We start from the raw sequence: 12,173 nt of genomic DNA, 5'->3' as shown, positions 1-12,173 counted from the left end.
AGTTCTTTAGTGAGCAAGAGACGTACCAGCCAGACGTTTATAATGCCGCCTGATCCTAAACCTGCCGCATGATTCGGCTCTTGAGTGAGCGAGAGATGCACCCGCCAGTCGCGGGTAATGCCACCTGATCATGAACCTGCCGCTGGATTCGGTTCTTGTGTGAGCAAGAGACGCACCAGCCAGTCGTGGATAATGCCGCCTGATCCTGAACCTGCAACTTGATTCGGTTCTTGTGTGAGCAAGAGACGCACCAGCCAGTCGTGGATAATGCTGCCGGATCCTGAACCTGCCCCTTGATTCGGTTCTTGAGTGAGCAAGAGACGCACCAGCCAGTCGTGGATAATGCTGCCGGATCCTGAACCTGCTCCTTGATTCGGTTCTTGAGTGAGCAAGAGACGCACCAGCCAGTCAGGGGTAATGCCACCTGATCCTGAACCTGCCGCTGGATTCGGTTCTTGTGTGAGCAAGAGACGCACCATCCAGTCGTGGGTAATGCCGCCTGATCCTGAAGCTGCCACTTGATTCGGTTCTTTAGTGAGCAAGAGACGCACCAGCTAGTCGTGGGTAATGCCGCCTGATGCTGAGCCTGCCACTTGATTCGGTTCTTGAGTTAGCAAGAGACGGAACAGCCAGTCGTAAATAATGCCGGCTGTTCCTGAACCTGCCGCTTGATTCGGTTCTTGAGTGAGCAAGAGACGCACCAGCCAGTCGTGGGTAATGCCGCCTTATCCTGAGCCTGCCGCTTGATTCGGTTCTTGAGTTAGCAAGAGACGTACCAGCCAGTCGTAAATAATCCCGCCTGATCCTAAACCTGCCGCTTGATTCGGTTCTTGAGTGAGCAAGAGACGCGCCAGCCAGTCTTAAGTAATGCCGCCTGATCCTGAGCCTGCCGGTTGATTCGGTTCTCGTGTGAGCAAGAAACGCACCAGCCAGTCGCGCCGAATGCCGCCTGATCCTGAACCTGCCACTTGATTCGGTTTTTGTGAGAGCAAGAGACGCACCAGCCAGTCGTTGGTAATGCCGCTTTATCCTGAACGTGCCGCTTGATACGGTTCTTGAGTGAGCAAGAAACGCACCATCCAGTCGTGGGTAATGCCGCCTGATCCTGAACCTGCCGCTTGATTCAGTTCTTCTGTGAGCAAGGGACGCACCAGCCAGTCGTAAGTAATGCCGCCTGATCCTGAGCCTGCCGCTTGATTCAGTTCTTCTGTGAGCAAGGGACGTACCAGCCAGTCGTTTATAATGCCGCCTGATCCCGAACCTGCCGCTTGATTCGGCTCTGGAGTGAGCAAGAGACGCACCAGCCAGTAGTGGATATTGCCGCCTCATCCTGAACCTGCCGCTTGATTCGGTTCTTGAGTGAGCAAGAGACGCACCAGCCTGTCGTGGGTAATGCTGCCTGATTGTGAAACTGCCGCTTGATTCGGTTCTTGTTGAGCAAGAGACGCACCAGCCAGTTGTGGGTAATGCCGCCTGATCCTGAACCTGCCGCTTGATTCGGTTCTTGAGTGAAAAAGAGAACACCAGCCAGTCGTGGGTAATGCCGCCTGAGCCTGAGCCTGCCGCTCGATTTGGTTCTTGTGTGAGCAGGAGACGCACTAGCCAGTCGTGGGTAATGCCGAATGATCGTGAACCTGCCGCGTGATTCGGTTCTTAAGTAACGAACAGACGCACTAGCCAGTCGTGGATAACACAGCCTGATCCTGAACCTGCCGCTTGATTCGGTTCTTGAGTGAAAAAGAGAACACCAGCCAGTCGTGGGTAATGCCGCCTGAGCCTGAGCCTGCCGCTCGATTCGGCTCTTGTGTGAGCAAGAGACGCACCTGCCAGTCGTGGTAATGCCGCCTGATCCTAAACCTGCCGCTTAATTCGGTTCTTGAGTGAGCAAGAGACGCACCAGCCAGTCGTGGTTAATGCCGCTTGATCCTGAATCTGCGGCTTGATTCGGTTCTTGAGGGAGCAAGAGACGCACCAGCCAGTCGTGGGTAATGCCGAATGATCCTGAACCTGCCGCGTGATTCGGTTCTTAAGTAACGAACAGACGCACTAGCCAGTCGTGGATAACGCCGCCTGATCCTGAACCTGCCGCTTGATTCGGTTCTTGAGTGAAAAAGAGAACACCAGCCAGTCGTGGGTAATGCCGCCTGAGCCTGAGCCTGCCGCTCGATTCGGTTCTTGTGTGAGCAAGAGACGCACCTGCCAGTCGTGATAATGCCGCCTGATCCTAAACCTGCCGCTTGATTCGGTTCCTGATTGTGCTAGAGACAAATCAGTAAGTCGTCGATGATGCTACCTGATCCTGAACCTGCCGCTTGATTCGGTTCTTGAGTGAGCAAGGGACGCACCATCCAGTCGTGGGTAATACCGCCTGATCCCGATCGTGCCGCTTGATTCGGTTCTTGATTGAGCAAGAGACGCACCAGCCAGTCGTGGGTAATGCCGCCTGATCCTGAATTTGCCGCTTGATTCGGTTCTTGATTGAGCAAGATACTCACCACTCAGTCGTGGATAATGCCGCCTGGTCCTGAACATGAAGGATGATTCGGTTCTTCAGTGAGCAAGAGACGCACCATCCAGTCGTAAGTAATGCCACCTGATCCTGAACCTGCCGCTTGCTTCGGTTCTTGTTCTTCTGTGAGCAAGAGACGCACCAGCCAGTCGTGGGTAAGCCGCCTTATCATAAACCTGCCGCTTGATTCGGTTCTTGAGTGAGGAAACGACGCACCAGCCAATCGTGGGTAATGCCACCTGATCTTGAACCTGCCGCTGGATTCGGTCCTTGTGTGAGCAAGAGACGCACGAGCCAGTCGTGGGTAATGCCGCCTGATCCTGAATCTGCCGCTTGCTTCGGTTCATCTGTCAGCAAGAGACGCGCCAGCCAGTCGTGGGTAATGCCGCTTGATCCTGAACCTGCCACTTCATTCGGTTCTTGAGTGAGCAAGAGACGCACCAGCCAGTCGTGGGTAATGCCGCCTGATCCTGAACCTGCCGGTTGATTCGGTTCTTCTCTGAGCACGAGACGCACCAGCCAGTCATGGGTAATGCCGCCTGATCCTAAACCTGCCGGTTGATTCGGTTCTTGTGTGAGCAAGAGACGCACCAGCCAGTCGTGGGTAGTGCCGCTTGATCCTAAACTTGCCGGTTGATTCGGTTCTTGTGTGAGCAAGAGAAGCAGCAGCCAGTTGTGGGAAATGCCACTTGATCCTGAACCTGCCGCTTGATTCGGTTCTTGTGTGAGCAAGATACGCACCAGCCAGTCGTGGGTAATGCCGCCTGATCCTGAACTTCCCGGTTGATTCGGTTCTTGTGTGAGCAAGAGACGCACCAGCCAGTCGTGGGTAATGCCGCCTAATCATGAATTTGCCGCTTCATTCAGTTCTTGTGTGAGCAAGACACGCACCAGCCAGTCGGGGGTAATGCCACCTGATTTTGAACCTGACGGTTCATTCAGTTCTTTTTTGAGGAAGAGACGCACCAGCCGGTTTTGGGTAATTCCGGCTAATGCTGAACCTGCAGGTTGATTCGGTTCTTGTGTGCGCAAGAGACGCACCAGCCTGTCATGGGTAATGCCGCGTTATCCTAAACCTGCCGCTTGATTCGGTTCCTGTGTGAGCGACAGACGCACCAGCCAGTCGTGGGCAACGCCGCCTGATCCAAAACCTGCCGGTTGATTCGGTTCTTGTGTGAGCAAGCAAAGAAGCAGCCAGTTGTGGGTAATGCCACTTGATCCTGAACCTGCCGCTTGATTCGGTTCTTGTGTGAGCAAGAGACACACCAGCCAGTCGTGGTTAATGCCGCGTGATCCTGAACCTGCCGCTTGATTGGGTTCTTGTGTGAGCAAGAGACGCACCAGCTAGTCGTGGGTAATGCCGCCTGATCCTGAACCTGCCGCTTGATTCGCTTCCTGTGTGAGCGAGAGACGCACCAGCTAGTCGTGGGTAACGCCGCCTGATCCTGAACCCGCCGCTTTATTCTGTTCTTCTGTGAGCAAGAGAACCACCAGCAAGTTGTGGGTAATGCCACTTGATCCTGAACCTGCCGCTTGATTCGGTTCTTGTGTGAGCAAGAGACGCACCAGCCAGTCGTGGGTAATGCCGCGTGATCCTGAACCTGCCGCTTGATTCAGGTCTTGTGTGAGCAAGAGACACACCAGCCAGTGTGGTTAATGCCGCGTGATCCTGAACCTGCCACTTGATTCGGTTCTTGTGTGAGCAAGAGACGCACCAGCCAGTCGTGGGTAACGCCGCCTGATCCTGAACCCGCCGCTTTATTCTGTTCTTCTGTGAGCAAGAGAACCACCAGCCAGTTGTGGGCAAAGCCTCCTAATCCTGAACCTGCCGCTTGATTCGGTCCCTGTGGGAGCAAGAGACACACCACTCAGTCGTGGGTAATGCCGCCTGATCCTGAACCTGCCGGCTGAATCGGTTCTTGTAAGGGCAAGAGACGTACCAGCCAGTCGTAGGTAACGCCGCCTAATCCTGAACCTGCCGGTTAATTCGGCTCTTTTCTGAGCAAGAGACAGACCAGCCACCCTTGGGTAATGCCGCCTCATCCTAAACTTGCCGGTTGATTCGGTTCTTGTGTGAACAAGAGAAGCACCAGCCAGTTGTGGGTAATGCCACTTGATCCTGAACATGCCGCTTGATTCAGTTCTTGTGTGAGCAAGAGACGCACCAGCCAGTCGTGGGTAACGCCGCCTGATCCTGAACCCGCCGCTTTATTCTGTTCTTCTGTGAGCAAGAGAACCACCAGCAAGTTGTGGGTAATGCCACTTGATCCTGAACCTGCCGCTTGATTCGGTTCTTGTGTGAGCAAGAGACGCACCAGCCAGTCGTGGTTAATGCCGCCTGATCCCGAACCTGCCGCTTGATTCGGTTCCTGCGTGAGCGAGAGACGCGCCAGCCAGTTGTGGGTAACGCCGCCTGATCCTGAACCTGCCGCTTTATTCGGTTCCTGTGTGAGCAAGAGAAGCACAAGCCAGTTGTAGGTAATGCCACTTGATCCTGAACCTGCCGCTTGATTCGCTTCCTGTGTGAGCAAGAGACGCACCAGCCAGTCGTGGGTAATGCCGCCTTTTCCTGAACCTTCCGCTTGATGCGGTTCCTGTGTGAGCGAGAGACGCACCAGCCAGTCGTGGGTAACGCCGCCTGATCCTGAACGTGCCGCTTTATTCGGTTCTTGTGTGAGCAAGAGAACACCAGCCAGTCGTGGGTAATGCCGCCTGATTCTGAACTTGCTGCTGGATTCGGCTCTTGAGAGAGCAAGGGATGCACCAGCCAGTTGTGGATAACGCCTCCTGATCGTGAACCTGCCGCTTGATTCGGTTCCTTGTGAGCAAGAGACGCACCAGCCAGTCATGGGTAATGCCGTTGATCCTGAACCTGCCGGTTGATTCGGTTCATGTGTGAGCATGAGACGCACCAGCCAGTCGTGGGTAATGCCGCCTGATCCTAAACTTGCCGGTTGATTCGGTTCTTGTGTGAGCAAGAGAAGCACCAGCCAGTTGTGGGTAATGCCACTTGATCCTGAACATGCCGCTTGATTCGGTTCTTGTGTGAGCAAGAGAACACCAGCCAGTTGTGAGTAATGCCGCCTGGTCCTGAACATGAAGGATGATTCGGTTCTTTTGTGAGCATGAGACGGAGCAGCCAGTCGTGGGTAACGCCACCTGATCCTGAACCTGCCGCTTGATTTGGTTCTTGTGTGAGCAAGAGACGCACCAGAAAGTTGTGGGTAATTCCTCCTGTTCCTGAACCTGCCGCTTGATTCGGTTTCTGTGTGAGAGACACACCAGCAAGTCGTGGGTAATGCCGCCTGATCCTGAATCTGCCGGTTAATTCGGCTCTTGTGTGAGCAAGAGACGCACCAGCCAGTTGTGGGTAATGCTTCCTGATCCTGAACCTGCCGCTTGATTCGGTTCTTGTGTCAGGAAGAGACGCACCAGCCAGTCGTGGGTAATGCGGCCTGACCCTGAACCTGCCGCTTGATTCGGTTCCAGTGTGAGCAAGAGACGCACCAGCCAGTCGTCGGTAATGCTGACTGATCCTGAACCTGCCGCTTGATTCGGTTCTTTTGTGAGCAAGAGACGCACTAGCCAGTCATGGGTAATGTTGCCTGATACTGAAACTGCCGGCTGAATCGGTTCTTGTCTGAGCAAGAGACGTACCAGTCAGTCGTGGGTAATGCCGCCTGATCCTGGACCTGCCGGTTGATTCGGTTCCTGTGTGAGCAAGAGACACGCCACTCAGTTGTGGGTAATGCCACCTGTTCCTGAACCTGCCGGTTGAATCGGTTCTTGTCAAAGCAAGAGACGTACCAGCCAGTCGGGGGTAATGCCGCCTGATCCTGAACCTGCCGGTTAATTCGGCTCTTGTGTGAGCAAGAGACGCACCAGCGAGTCATGGGTAATGCCGCCTGGTCCTGAACCTGCCGGTTGATTCGGTTCTTGTGTAAGCAAGATAAGCACCAGCCAGTTCTGGGTAATGCCACTTGATCCTGAACATGCCGCTTGATTCGGTTCCTTGTGAGCAAGAGACGCACCAGCCAGTCGTGGGCAGTGCCGCCTGAACCTGAACCTCCCGGTTGATTCGGATCTTGAGTGAGCAAGAGACGCACCAGCCAGTCGTGGGTAATGCCGGCTGATGCTGAACCTTCTGGTTGATTCGGTTCCTGTGTGAGCAAGAGACGCTCCAGCCAGTCGTGGGTAATGACGCGTGATCCTGAACCTGCCACTTTATTCGGTTCTTGTGTGAGCAAGAGAACACCAGCCAGTTGTGGGTAATGCCGGCTGATGCTGAACCTGCCGGTTGATTCGGTTCTTGTGTGAGCAAAAGACGCACCAGCCAGTCGTGGGTAAGGCCGCCTGATCCTGCACCTCCCGGTTGATTCGGTTCTTGTGTGAGGAAAAGACGCACCAGCCAGTCGCGGGTAATGCCGCCTGGTCCTAAACATGAAGGTTGATTCGGTTCTTGTGTGAGCAAGAGACGGACCAGCCAGTCGTGGGTAACGCCACCTGATCCTGAACCTGCCGCTTAATTTGGTTCTTGTGTGAGCAAGAGACGCACAAGCCAGTTGTGGGTAATGCCTCCTGATCCTGAACCTGCCGGTTAATTCGGCTCTTGTGTGAACAAGAGACGCACCAGCCAGTTGTGGGTAATGCCTCCTCATCCTGAACCTGCAGCTTGATTCGGTTCTTGTGTCAGGAAGAGACGCACCAGCCAGTCGTGGGTAATGCCGCCTGATTCTGAACCTGCCGCTTGATTCGGTTCCTGTGTGAACAAGAGACGCACCAGCCAGTCGTGGGTAATGCCGCCTGATGTTGAACCTGCCGCTTGATTCGGTTCCTGTGTGAACAAGAGACGCACCAGCCAGTCGTGGGTAATGCCGCCTGATGTTGAACCTGCCGCTTGATTTGGTTTTTTTGCGAGCAAGAGGCGAACCAGCCAGTCGTGGTAGTGCCGCCTGATCCTGAACCTGCCGATTGATTCGGTTCTTGTGTGAGCAAGAGATGCACCAGCCGGTCGTGAGTAAAGCCGCCTGATCCTGAACCTGCCGCTTGATTTGGTTCTTTTGCGAGCAAGAGGCGAACCAGCCAGTCGTGGGTAGTGCCGCCTGATCCTGAACCTGCCGCTTGATTTGGATCCAGTGTGAGCAAGAGACGCACCAGCCAGTCGTGGGTAATGCCGCCTGATCCTGAACCTGCCGCTTGATTCGGTTCTTGTGTGAGCAAGAGACGCACTAGCCAGTCGTGGGTAATGTTGCCTGATACTGAAACTGCCGGCTGAATCGGTTCTTGTCTGAGCAAGAGACGTACCAGTCAGTCGTGGGTAATGCCGCCTGATCCTGAACCTGCCGCTTGATTCGGTTCTTGTGTGAGCGAGAGAAGCACCAGCCAGTTGTGGGTAATGCCACTTGATCCTGATCCTGCCGCTTGATTTGCTTCTTGTGTGAGCAAGAGACGCATCAGCCAACCGTGGGTAATGCCACCTGATCCTGAACCTGCCGCTTGATTCGGTTCCTGTGTGAGCGAGAGACGCACCAGCAAGTCGTGAATAACGCCGCCTGATCCTGAACCTGCCGTTTTATTCGGTTCTTGTGTGAGCAAGAGAACACCAGCCAGTCGTGGGTAATTCCGCCTGATCCTGGACCTGCCGGTTGATTCGGTTCCTGTGTGAGCAAGAGACACGCCACTCAGTTGTGGGTAATGCCACCTGTTCCTGAACCTGCCGGTTGAATCCGTTCTTGTCAGAGCAAGAGACGTACCAGACAGTCGTGGGTAATGCCGCCTGATCCTGAACCTGCCGGTTAATTCGGCTCTTGTGTGAGCAAGAGACGTACCAGAAAGTCGTGGGTAATGCCGCCTGATCCTGAACCTGCCGGTTAAATCGGTTCCTGTGTGAGCAAGAGACGCACCAGCCAGTCGTGGGTAATGCCGCCTAATCATGAATTTGCTGCTTGATTCGGTTCTTGTTGGAGCAAGAGACGCACCAGCCAGTCCTGGGTAATGCCGCCTGATCCTGAAGCTGCCGGTTAAATCGGCTCTTGTGTGAGCAAGAGACGCACCAGCCAGTCATGCGTAATGCCGCCTGATCCTGAACCTGCCGGTTGATTCGGTTCTTATGTGAGCAAGAGAAGCACAAGCCAGTTGTGGGTAATGCCGCTTGATCCTGAACATGCCGCTTGATTCGGTTCTTGTGCGGGCAAGAGACGCACCAGCCAGTCGTGGGTAATGCGCCTCATCCTGAACCTCCCGGTATATTCGGTTCTTGTGTGAGCAAGAGATGCACCAGCCAGTTTTTGGTAATGCCGGCTGATGCTGAACCTGCTGGTTGATTCGGTTCCTGTGTGAGCAAGAGACGCACCAGCCAGTCGTGGGTAATGACGCGTGATTCTGAACCTGCCACTTTATTCGGTTCTTGTGTGAGCAAGAGAACACCAGCCAGTTGTGGGTAATGCCGGCTGATGCTGAACCTGCAAGTTGATTCGGTTCTTGTGTGATCGAAAGACGCACCAGCCAGTCGTGGGTAATGCCGCCTGATCCTGAACCTTCCGGTTGATTCGGTTCTTGTGTGAGTAAGAGACGCACCAGCCAGTCGTGGGTAATGCCGCCTGATCCTGAACCTGCCACTTGATTTGGTTCTTGTGTGAGCAAGAGACGCAGCAGCCAGTCGCGCGTAATGCCGCCTGGTCCTGAACCTGAAGGTTGATTTGGTTCTTGTGTGAGCAAGAGCCGGACCAGCCAGTCGTGGGTAACGCCACCAGATCCTGTACCTGCCGCTTGATTCGGTTCTTGTGTGAGCAAGAGACACACCAACCAGTTGTGGGTAAGGCCTCCTGATCCTGAACCTGCCGCTCTATTCGGTTTCTGTGTGAGAAAGAGACACACCAGCCAGTCGTGGGTAACGCCGCCTGATCCTGAACTTGCCGCTGGATTCGGTTCTTGAGTGAGCAAGAGACGCACCAGTCAGTCGTGGGTAATGCCGTGTGATCCTGAACCTGCCTCTTGATTAGGTTCTTGTGTGAGTAAAAGACGCATCAGCCACTCGTGGGTAATTCCGCCTGATCCTGAACCTGACGCTTGATTCGGTTCCTGTGTGAACAAGAGACGCACAAGCCAGTCGTTGGTAATGCCACCTGATCCTGAATCTGCCGCTTGATTTGGTTCTTGTGTGAGCAAGAGACGCAAAAGCCAGTCGTGGGTAACGCCGCCTGATCCTGAACCTGCCGGTTGATTCGGTTCTTCTCTGAGCACGAGACGCACCAGCCAGTCATGGGTAATGCCGCCTGATCCTAAACCTGCCGGTTGATTCGGTTCTTGTGTGAGCAAGAGACGCACCAGCCAGTCGTGGGTAGTGCCGCTTGATCCTAAACTTGCCGGTTGATTCGGTTCTTGTGTGAGCAAGAGAAGCAGCAGCCAGTTGTGGGAAATGCCACTTGATCCTGAACCTGCCGCTTGATTCGGTTCTTGTGTGAGCAAGATACGCACCAGCCAGTCGTGGGTAATGCCGCCTGATCCTGAACTTCCCGGTTGATTCGGTTCTTGTGTGAGCAAGAGACGCACCAGCCAGTCGTGGGTAATGCCGCCTAATCATGAATTTGCCGCTTCATTCAGTTCTTGTGTGAGCAAGACACGCACCAGCCAGTCGGGGGTAATGCCACCTGATTTTGAACCTGACGGTTCATTCAGTTCTTTTTTGAGGAAGAGACGCACCAGCCGGTTTTGGGTAATTCCGGCTAATGCTGAACCTGCAGGTTGATTCGGTTCTTGTGTGCGCAAGAGACGCACCAGCCTGTCATGGGTAATGCCGCCTTATCCTAAACCTGCCGCTTGATTCGGTTCCTGTGTGAGCGACAGACGCACCAGCCAGTCGTGGGCAACGCCGCCTGATCCAAAACCTGCCGGTTGATTCGGTTCTTGTGTGAGCAAGCAAAGAAGCAGCCAGTTGTGGGTAATGCCACTTGATCTTGAACCTGCCGCTTGATTCGGTTCTTGTGTGAGCAAGAGACACACCAGCCAGTCGTGGTTAATGCCGCGTGATCCTGAACCTGCCGCTTGATTGGGTTCTTGTGTGAGCAAGAGACGCACCAGCTAGTCGTGGGTAATGCCGCCTGATCCTGAACCTGCCGCTTGATTCGCTTCCTGTGTGAGCGAGAGACGCACCAGCTAGTCGTGGGTAACGCCGCCTGATCCTGAACCCGCCGCTTTATTCTGTTCTTCTGTGAGCAAGAGAACCACCAGCAAGTTGTGGGTAATGCCACTTGATCCTGAACCTGCCGCTTGATTCGGTTCTTGTGTGAGCAAGAGACGCACCAGCCAGTCGTGGGTAATGCCGCGTGATCCTGAACCTGCCGCTTGATTCGGTTCTTGTGTGAGCAAGAGACACACCAGCCAGTCGTGGTTAATGCCGCGTGATCCTGAACCTGCCACTTGATTCGGTTCCTGTGTGAGCAAGAGACGCACCAGCCAGTCGTGGGTAACGCCGCCTGATCCTGAACCCGCCGCTTTATTCTGTTCTTCTGTGAGCAAGAGAACCACCAGCCAGTTGTGGGCAAAGCCTCCTAATCCTGAACCTGCCGCTTGATTCGGTCCCTGTGGGAGCAAGAGACACACCACTCAGTCGTGGGTAATGCCGCCTGATCCTGAACCTGCCGGCTGAATCGGTTCTTGTAAGGGCAAGAGACGTACCAGCCAGTCGTAGGTAACGCCGCCTAATCCTGAACCTGCCGGTTAATTCGGCTCTTTTCTGAGCAAGAGACAGACCAGCCACCCTTGGGTAATGCCGCCTCATCCTAAACTTGCCGGTTGATTCGGTTCTTGTGTGAACAAGAGAAGCACCAGCCAGTTGTGGGTAATGCCACTTGATCCTGAACATGCCGCTTGATTCAGTTCTTGTGTGAGCAAGAGACGCACCAGCCAGTCGTGGGTAACGCCGCCTGATCCTGAACCCGCCGCTTTATTCTGTTCTTCTGTGAGCAAGAGAACCACCAGCAAGTTGTGGGTAATGCCACTTGATCCTGAACCTGCTGCTTGATTCGGTTCTTGTGTGAGCAAGAGACGCACCAGCCAGTCGTGGTTAATGCCGCCTGATCCCGAACCTGCCGCTTGATTCGGTTCCTGCGTGAGCGAGAGACGCGCCAGCCAGTTGTGGGTAACGCCGCCTGATCCTGAACCTGCCGCTTTATTCGGTTTCTGTGTGAGCAAGAGAAGCACAAGCCAGTTGTAGGTAATGCCACTTGATCCTGAACCTGCCGCTTGATTCGCTTCCTGTGTGAGCAAGAGACTCACCAGCCAGTCGTGGGTAATGCCGCCTTTTCCTGAACCTTCCGCTTGATGCGGTTCCTGTGTGAGCGAGAGACGCACCAGCCAGTCGTGGGTAACGCCGCCTGATCCTGAACGTGCCGCTTTATTCGGTTCTTGTGTGAGCAAGAGAACACCAGCCAGTCGTGGGTAATGCCGCCTGATTCTGAACTTGCTGCTGGATTCGGCTCTTGAGAGAGCAAGGGATGCACCAGCCAGTTGTGGATAACGCCTCCTGATCGTGAACCTGCCGCTTGATTCGGTTCCTTGTGAGCAAGAGACGCACCAGCCAGTCATGGGTAATGCCGTTGATCCTGAACCTGCCGGTTGATTCGGTTCATGTGTGAGCATGAGACGCACCAGCCAGTCGTGGGTA

This window comes from Ixodes scapularis, unplaced genomic scaffold, assembly GCF_016920785.2.
Source record: "Ixodes scapularis isolate PalLabHiFi unplaced genomic scaffold, ASM1692078v2 PGA_scaffold12__126_contigs__length_90152505, whole genome shotgun sequence".
NCBI lineage: Eukaryota > Metazoa > Arthropoda > Arachnida > Ixodida > Ixodidae > Ixodes > Ixodes scapularis.
The sequence above is the reverse complement of the archived record's forward strand: the minus strand, read 5'-3'. Positions refer to the sequence as shown.